A 10,573-nucleotide genomic window follows, 5' to 3' on the forward strand; every position below is an offset into this window, starting at 1 on the left:
GCTGTTGTCCAGGAATTGTTTGGTTGCTTGCAGTTATATTTTTCTAAACTGAATAAGGACAATATTCTGTTATATTGGGAGAAATTATTTTTAAATACCATTCAACCAAATGAAAACTTTAATCAAGTATTAGAAAAATACACTATTCAAAGAAAAAATCTAGTTTTAAGTCCACAAAACTGGGTTTTTTATTTCAAATTCCTTTCCTCTTCTTTTTCAAAAATGAATTTATATTTGTATATGAAGTTTATGTCTCCCAGGTAATTCGACACATGATCTTGTTAAGATAATGTTTTAAAACGAGGCAAGCTACTCTTATTTTCACTGACAATTTTGCCTACCAATTGTTAGGATATTGCTATTGCTCTATTCATGATTCTTTTTGTTTAGTGGTTTAGATTATAAAAATTGGGGCAAGGGTGGGGTTAAAATCGTGGAACAAATACAAAAATATATTAGAAAATAAATCTTCTTTAGAAGGTTGCATCAGTCATACTAATATTAAGACCCTTGTGTATTTTCAAGTTTGTTAAGGTATTCAATGTATAACGACCATAATTTGTATCTAATATATGAACGGTCCTATATTTGTAATTATGGTATCATTTTGAAGGTGTTATAAAATAAAAATACTCCACCAAAGAAAATTACAAAAAATTGATTATTGTCAAATTAATTGCACCTTGAATTTTACATTGAAGTCTATGGACAATGCATGTGTTATTAAGATATTATAAAAAGTAATTTGAATTTTATAAAAAGCTCTTGGTGAAAATATGCATACACTTTCTCTTTATTAAAATATGAAATAAAATTAATCAATTACCGCAGATATTTTGATATTTAAAATTTTCTTCTTTGCATCAACGGCAGATAACTCTTCAAAAACTTTCAAAGTGCAAAATGACCAGTTTCTTATATGTTATCCGTCATGTGAATTTGGTTCATTTCACTTTCATCGTTATCTAGCAATGCATTTTTAATTAGTTTAAAATGATTCAAAATTGTTCAAAATCCCTTCATTATACATTGAATACCTTAAAGTCATGTCAATTGAGATAAGGATTTGGACACAATATGGAGCAAATGTTTCATGGCAAAATAGAGGTGAAGATTATTTACAATCTGCTGAAGAACAGCAGTGTTAAGGTGATATAGGTGAGCACACACGGGCCTTTTGTGTATAATATACTTGTTACAGCTAGAGACCAATTGTAACTCTCTTTACCATGCTACAACTTCTAAGTCTTGTAAAGAAATTGCTACAAGGCCTTTATGAAGTGTTCCACAGACTGCTAAAACAACTGGGATAAAGAAGCGTGCAAAGCAGCATGCAACTTTGGTTACATGACCTTAGATTAAGGTTTCAGTGTCTGTAAGTTAAAAAGTGATAATTTTTTAATATTTGTTTTTTGTTTTTGTTATTTTTTTGAACTGTAGTATTAAATTCAAATTTAAGCATCAGAGAGGGAAGAAATCTGTTATAAGAGATGTATATTTTTTTAAACAATATTACAACAACACAAAAACTTTGATAACTAAATAGACCCTTAATTATTCTTAATCTTTCAGAGATGTATGATTTTGATCCTTTTGTTTCAAAGAGCTAGGTTCACTTTATGCATAAAATGGCCCTGTCCTTATATCAATTAATTGGCTATCACCCTCTGTCCTATTTCATATATCAAAATAAAGTAGAGACTTAGTGCTTTTATTTCCTACAACAAAATTTCTTTTTGAGAATCCAGGTATTGGAAAACAATCTTTGAGAAAATGCAATGTTCTTGAATTTTGCAGAAAACATGCGTATTTGACTACCTTCAGCAAAGAATTAAAATATGAGCACAACCCACGATCCAAAAATTAAAACATGTTTTGTGATCTTTAGAAATAGATCTTTCATTATGTGATTGCATATTTTGGATCAGAGGTTGTGCTCTATATGAAATATTGAAAAAATACCTCAACTTTTGGCCATTTTTAAGGACGTTCGATCCTGAGCTTTTGAGCAGATTTTGGTCTGGAGCTTTATTTCTAAAATTCTGCATTATTTTTAAGTTCTAACATTAAATCTGGATTCTACAATGCAAATTATACTATATCCAATGAAAAAAACGCGATTAAATTCAATTCAAAAAGGATTAAGCCAGGAACTATATTTTGTGGCGGAAGATTTTTTAGAAGAAAATGATCATTTTTTCCCTTTTGAAATATATACAGTACTGTTAAGTTTAGATTCCTATTTTTCCATGCTGGTTGCACACAGAGCTATTTTGTGCATTGAAATGTTTAATGCTGGTTCTAAAATATTAAATAAATCAGTTTTTGTGAATTCTATCATCATATTGTGACAAATATAGAAAATATATTCTGAAACTCCAGGAAAAAATTGAGCCAATTTTATCACAAAATTAACAGTTTTTTAGTAATATTTAAAAAATAACATCATAGACCTCCACTTTTGATTTTCTTTTCTGAATATATAAGATAACTCTGATCAATCTACTTAAATTCAGCAAAAGTTTAAGACTTTAAAATATTTTCTTACTTGTTAAATTTTTAATGCCCGAAAAATGACATTTTTTGAGCGCAGAATGGTCAAATAATTGATTATGCGAAGCAATTTGAAAATTTTTCTTTGTCACAATTTTAATGTGTCTTTTTTAAGAGAGAATAATAGCATACTTTGTCCCATGATTTATTTGGATAAAAAATATTGGAGGGAAAACGTCGAAGATGTTATTTTTGATTAAGACACAAAGTCAGTGCAAAAAGGTCATTTTAAATGTACTGTAGCGCCAAAAGAAGCATATTGACCCCCATTTTTTGTTTTGATTTTTAATTAAGCTATGTGTGTACAAGCTAAAAATATACTTGACAAAAAAAAGTTTAAGACTTTAAATATCAGGATCCAACGTCGTTAAGGGAATTTACAGGATATTGGAAAAATGACGCATTTTATGACGTCATAATGCAGGAACCAGAGAGAAAATTACGTCATGTTCAATAGATACACGGTGACCAAGGGTCCAAGTTATAAATACTGCATTTTCCACCAATATTGAGCAGTTTCAATTTTTCAGAAATTCTCAGGGCCAAAAAGGCCCTAAGTGGCTCTTGCTCTTTGCATTCTGTAAAACCTTTGGTCTGTAAAACTTATTGCTACTTTATCATTCTATTTCATGTCTGCAGTATCTGTTCCCGGACGTAATATTTTGCTCCGGGAAATCTGATTTTTACTTTTTTTTCGATGACCAGCTGCTGTCCATGAATTGTTTGTTTGCTTGCAAGTATGATTAATTAAATTACAGCAACACTGTGGCAACATATGGTCTAAAAATGATTGAAAATTATTATAATTTCTAAATACTGTACAATAAAATTAGGGCTTAGAAAGTACAATAATTATTATTACAAACGTATTTCATTTAGAAGAAATAGTTTATGTTGTTTGTTCATTCAGACAAGATTTCTTTTCTTCAAAAGAGAAGAATACGAAATTTTCTTCATTAAATATTTAAAATTGCTTTATCAATTTATCATTCAGAAGGCAAGATTTTATCTGTGGTAAAATTTTCGACAATCAAGCATATTATACGTATAACAATATTTAGATATCATTATGTCACTTAAACCTTTATCAAATTTGAATGATGCAAACGAATTTATAAGTTTAGACTCACGTTTTTTTTTTCTAAAATAAAATGTATTAAAATAAAAATCAATTTCGTTAGTCTAACACAAAATGCGACTAAATACGTTCAATTATCATTTCAGCACACAAAGGAAAAAACTGATTCCCAATCGATTTTTTGAGGAGCACGTGTTATACATACAAAATGGAACTGACTTAGTAGGACAGAAATCAAATCCCTCATTTCAGAGCAGGATTTCATATTTGCATTGTACCTGACTCTTTTTAGTATATTTTTAGGTGTAGTTTTTTTAAATCACCAAGAGAATTTCTGATATTGCTTAGTCCTTCCAAATGAAGTATGTGATATTATACATCATGATATTATAAGATGAATGAGTTATTCCGAGCGTTTACAAACCTTTTGATGTAGGATCCAATTTGAGAAAATGTAAACTAAAGGGTCACAGACTTACCACAAGAATGATCGAGAGACTGAAGTCCTCAATAAGCGCTAAGCTATACTATAAAAAACTGTACAATTAGTCCCGGACAATCTGCAATATATTTCTTTTTCTCCATATTTCATTTTACTACCAGTGCCTTAGAAATGTTTTATACTTGACATTGTAACCTCCGGTCTTATGAATTACGCATTTTCTGATGGTCTCGTGCAGAAAAGCAATCTAATAATGATAATTTTGGGATCCTCTGTATTCCAACTAGATCCTTTACTTCTACTCCTCTCTCTCTCTCTCTCTCTCTCTCTCTCTCTCTCTCTCAGGTACGTTAAGTACATGTGAAACAGGTGAAGATGTATCTGCTGTATAAAGCCGATAATTCAAAACTAGAGTGTTCCAAGGAACGCATGTGTCGCCTGCTTTGTAGCTTCATTAAAGAAGTAAATAAATCTAAGTGTAGTTAGCTATTTATTTACTATCAGCATGATAGTTCTTGCAGAAAAAAGCATCCACTTGAAAGAAAAAGCATAGTATAAGACTGCAATAGAATCTTACAATCAAAGAAAATATGATTCCCAACCCTAAAATGAATAATTTAAATTGAATTTATTATAAATAATTGTTTATCATTTTACATGTATTAATACATGTTTCAGTCTTTACTCCAATTTCCAGTCTACACGATCCACTGTCACTGTGCGGTACCGATCCCGATGTAATTTCATACTATTTTTAAAATATCAGTTTTTATGGTAACTGAATATCACACAGTTTCAAAGTACAGTATCATGAGCTCATAAACATGTATAAATGCTAATTATCAACACACCACCTCTCAGAATACAAAAGACTTCCGTTATATTAAACTGTCCGGGGTATTTTTTGCAAAGTAGGTCAAAGGTAAAGGTCAGGTGAATTGGAACGCTGATATTTTTCATGATGTTTTAAGACAATCAGTGCACATGCTAAATAGCATAGACTTATCTCTTAAATGTCGAAAATATGATGTATATTGGCACTTTTCACTTTTTTGTAACGTAGGTCAAAGGTCAAGGGTTGCGAGGTAGGTAACCATGGCAATTCACAAAGGTCATAGTGCCAAGCACTACATGTAAAATATCAAGTCCATATCTATTACCGTTCTTGAGATACAAGGTGTGACAGACGGACAGACATACAGACGGACAGAGGGACAGACTCCGGTTAAAGTGCCACTCTGCTCTGCAGGCGACACAATGACAGCAGGCACGTACATGTACATATAGTGTCAGGGTGGCATACCCCTCCCCAACTTGTTTGCGAACATAAATTTTTAAGGTTTATGTAGTTTACGCAATTGTTTATCAAAAGTAAGATACCCCTTCCTCGCGTTTTGTTGCAGCACCCCTAACAAAAAAGTACTATAGTTAACTATAGTTTGCTAGAGTTGTTATTCGGATTTTTCATACAAAATATACAATTCAGCACATTTCAAAGCAAATTTAATTTATTTAATCAGATAATTAAATTAGTATTAATAAAAATGGAACTCGTAAATTTACTTACCTTGTCATTGGTCATTTGAAAAATTATTTTGTTAAAAACATTCTGATTGTACACACAAGTACTCTGAGGTTGATAATCAAAAGATGCTTGAGTTTCTATTTGGTTTTTGGAGACCAGGTCTTCCAGCAATCTATTGGAAATCCCATGGGTACCAATCGCGCCCCGGTTATTAGCAGACCTATTTTTGTATTCATATGAAGCAGAATTTGTTCAAAATCTTGTACGTGAAAAGAAGAAACACTTGCTGTGGCCTTCAACTCGACATTTAAATATATCGACGACGTATTTTCAATTAACAATGGTTATTTCCATTCGTATGTCGGTACGATTTAGCCCAGTGAGCTTGAATAAAAGATACCACAGAGTCTGACACATCTGTTTCATATTTGGATATTTTACTAGAAAAGGAAGTAAATGGTAATCTATCAACCAAGCTTTATGATAAACGTGATTATTTTAACTTTTCAATCCCTTACTTATGCAGCAATATACAACAGTGGGACGGACAACTTCGGAATGGACATTTTTCCGAACTTGCGCACCCTTTTCCTTTAAAGCTATTATCTTAGGATTTTTTTTAAATGGTGGGGTTTTTATATTTAAATTGATTTATGAAATAAAAAATCCAACATTTTTAGCTAGTTTTTGAGATATTAAGTGGCAAAGATAAAAATCCCATGGGGAAACATGTACTTAAAATTACCCCATGAAAAACCCCACAAAAACCCCATGGGGTTTAAAATTTTCCCCATGGGGGAAATAAACCCATATAATCTTTCGTGGGGTTTTTAAACCCATATATGACTAAAAATTACATGTGGGTTTTTTTCCCCCACGTTTTTGTTACTTAGGGTAAAAAAACCCATGTAATCTTCATTATATATCTTTGATTTCATGAGAATTGGAATGGAGACATTAATTATTGACTTGTCTTATTTTCAAACTTATTTCCAAGATATAATAATTTCAGACATGTCTGCTCCTCATTTTTTTTCAATATTTTTGAAACCTTGTTAGTATAGCAAAATCATTTGTTCTTAGAGATAACAAATTCTGTTTATTAATTAATTCATAAATTATCTTGGTATGTCCCACTTCCCTTGGATCCCCAACTCATAAGAAGAGACTGTTGAATCCACCAATAAATTCTTTGAATCTATGTATGATTCATGTTACATAGATATATTTTCTATATGACTTATTCATATAAAGAATAAACTTTCTTATCTCCCATACAGAAGAGTACCATTGCTATATATATTTCAATATTTATTTCATATTTCTTTTTTTTCCTTCATATTTCCCCTTGGATCCCCAAATAAACTGGATCCTTGGATCCATCACTTAATTCTATGGAGCTATTTAACTCATTCATGTTAAGCTTAAGTTATGTACGTGTACTTGATATCATTTTGTTGAAATCAAAAAATAATTTATATTATCAGATAAAGGTATGTTCCTCTCACTTTCAATCAACAGCCTGAACATAAAACATTTATTCTTGAGACCTGATTAACATATTAAAATCATTTACTTTAAAATAAATATACTTTTAATATCTCAAACTTTTTAATTCATAAAATATTCCCCACTCCCCTTGGATCCCCCTCTCAAAAGATTAGATTCCTGGATCCACCACAAAATTCTCTGGATCTATGTTTGAATATTTTTTTCTTCAAATTAAATCAATACATATGTGATTACCCATACCGAAATAAGTTATAACTAAGTTATAACTTTTCTGTAACTTTTTTGTACCTCAAGAAAAAGTTACATTTTAGTTATAACTTTTCTGTACCTAAAATGGACTTAGCCATTTTTAGATGTAACTAAAATATAACTTTTCTGGACTTTGTCATTTTACTGTATAACTTTTTTGTACCTTTTTGAACTTAGCCATTTTCTGGTGTAACTAAAAGATAACTTTTCTGGACTTTGTCATTTTACTGTATAACTTTTTTGTACCTTTTTGGACTTAGCCATTTTCAGATGTAACTAAAACATAACTTTTCAGGACTTTGTCATTTTTCTGTGTAACTTTTTTGTACCTAATTTGGACTTAGTCATTTTGCAGAATGGCTACTTAGTTAAACTGAATATTTTTTTTTTTTTTTTTTTTTTTTTTACCATACACCTAAATTAAATTTTTTTTATATAACTGTTGAAATTTAATCATATAAAATAATAAATAAGCATAATTATATTAGTATAGTAATACAGTTTTACATACCTGTAATATCTACAGAGGATTATATGAATAAAAAGGTGGTGATGATTAAGGGCTACATAAAGGTTACCACTGTTTATATGCAGAATTTTCTTTATCTAAAAATTATTCATATAATGAATTGCATTATATACTGCTATTACTTACGCAGACATTTATTTTTCTGTTTTGTTGTGAGTTGAGATTTTTTTTTTTTAAAGAAAAAGGGGGGCTTCTTAGACATCTTTACTACCAATGTTTTACTCATCCATTGCAGTCCACAGCCACATCCACTGTTAAGTTCAACAGAAGAGATGTGAAGTTGAGACTTGTAGTAAATTACATCTGAAGTTGGGAATAAATCTCTCTCTAAATCTCTCTCTCATTAATAAATATTGTTGTTTAATTAATATTTGTCTTGTAAGTACTAGTTTCATCTAAAGTTGGGAATAATCTCTCTCTCTCTCTCTTTCTCTCTCAGAAAATACGTATTATATAGATTTCATGTTTTGTAAATTATATGCATGTACATCTTAAGGTGGAATAATTTCCCTAATTCTGGAGAAATATAAATGTTCAAGAGATATAAACAGTGGTCAAATGTTATAATCTCATGAAGTCATTTAATATTTTGCACAGATTTTTCTTCCTGTGCAAAACAGTGTTAATTTCCCCATTGTTTTCTCGTGACACAGGTGTTTGTACTAGATGACCTTTTTGGCCTACACTTCGTAAATTTCAGCTTGTGTATTACGCAATGGTACAATTTTACAAGGGTTGTTTGAAATCTAAAGTAAATCAATCGTAATATGGGTGGCTAGAAAGATAAACAACAACATACAGTGTGTGTATGTTCATTTATTAACAGATATTACGATGTTGGGAATAAAGACTGCCAGTTATATTAAGATTTAAGCAGAAGACTAGGACATGTGGATTTTATTATTTGCCTGATTAAATAACCCAGTTTTACTAGTTATTTTCATAAATAAATAAAATATTAAATTCAAAATGGCGGCAACGACACAAATATGGCGGCCCCGACGTCCGTTTTGTCCGTTTTGTTGGAACTCTGTTTCAAAATTTTAACACCAACTGGCTTTTTAATATTTAAGATAAGTTTCAAAATACACAATTATGTTTATTTGGATTTAAAATAAATTAATTATGAATTATTTATTTATTTTCAATCACGTGACTTATTCTAAGTCTCTGATTGGTCAACAACAGAGCGCGGATTTTTTCATGGACGATTTGAATGTTGGTGTGTTGAAAGTGTTGATAGAAAAACGATGACAAAATCATTCGGTAAGGCAATATTTATGTTAATATTTTGATGTTTTTGGTAGGAAATGTTTATTACCTCTAGATGGGCATTCAAAAAAGAAGAAATATGTAGAATGAACAAAATTCTAGGCATGTGAATCTCAGATTTCTTGTTTGTTTTGATTGGTATGTCAATGACAAAGACTGAAGTGAAGAAATTGAAACATACTATTTTTTCAGCATTTAGTATAGGAACAAAAAATGTTATTCTTTGTCATATTTAATTCTTTAAATATTCCTATAGATCAGTTTAATTATTAAATGACCTATATTGTGTAATTGTTTAACAGATTCTCTGAACTGTTTTAATATTGTACATATTGTAGCCTTTAAACACCACATGATCATAACATGATATAGTGTACTGAAATGAGTAAAATAAAATTTCTAATTTTTATTTAATTTCAGCAGTATACTGGTACATTATTTCTTTCCATGAGCATCTTATGTCTGTGCCAAGCTGGAGTGAAATCCTTCAAAAATATCACATGTTTTAGGTAAGTAAATAATCAAATCTTATTTTTATTTCAAATTCGATAAATCTAAAGCTAATTCCTATAAAGCTGTCAGGTTCTATATTGTTCTTTATGTTTAAAATTTTTTTTAATGCATGTTTATGTGATGAGCCTTGAGGTTGAATTTTCTCAATTACACAACAGAACTCTAATTCTTGTTTTCCAAGTTATAGATGCATATGCCTTGAATTTGAATGAATTGATATTAAAGAGTGGTTCCAATCTGATATGCTTTGAGTGCAGGAAACACTTCAACGTTTTTTTAAAAGAAAAAATTAAAATATTTAAAGTTTGAACCTTTTTAATTTTTGCAGAATTGAAGAAAAATGAAGAGAAGGTTGAAATTGCAAGCATATTTCAAATGAAGAATCGAACGACTACCAGTGCAGGCCATTGAGGGGCGCAAACCATCTGCCGGCCGGCCAAGTCCCTCGACCAGCTCGGCCAAATACCAGTGCAGCCTGTCGAGGGGGACATACTGCTGGCCGGCCAAGTCCCATGACCACTTAAGTCTACTACCAGTACAACCTGTCAAGGGGCGCAGACCGCTGGCCGGACGGCCAAGTCCCTCGACCAGCTCGGTCGACTACTGGTGCAGCCCGTCTTTAAATAATCCAGATAAAAATCACAACTGTACATCCACAAGGATACCTGTGCAAGGACTTGGGTGGTATGCAGCTAAGAACTGTGACCGAAATCACTGCTTAGAACCTTCTTTTTTTTTGAAGTACAGCTAGGTCATGGCGCTAACATGAAAAACTAGAGAGTTAAAATCTAGGCAGTGATGCCTATTTATAAAAGTTCACAAGAGTAGAATGCAGTTTACTAGGTAATTTTACAAAAACTCTTATGACTATATGCTAAAAAAATGTATTTTAAGAAAACA

This window comes from Saccostrea echinata, unplaced genomic scaffold, assembly GCF_033153115.1.
Source record: "Saccostrea echinata isolate AGI-Se365-2 ecotype Australia unplaced genomic scaffold, CSIRO_AGI_Sech_v1 ptg000054l, whole genome shotgun sequence".
Classification (NCBI taxonomy): Eukaryota; Metazoa; Mollusca; class Bivalvia; order Ostreida; family Ostreidae; genus Saccostrea; species Saccostrea echinata.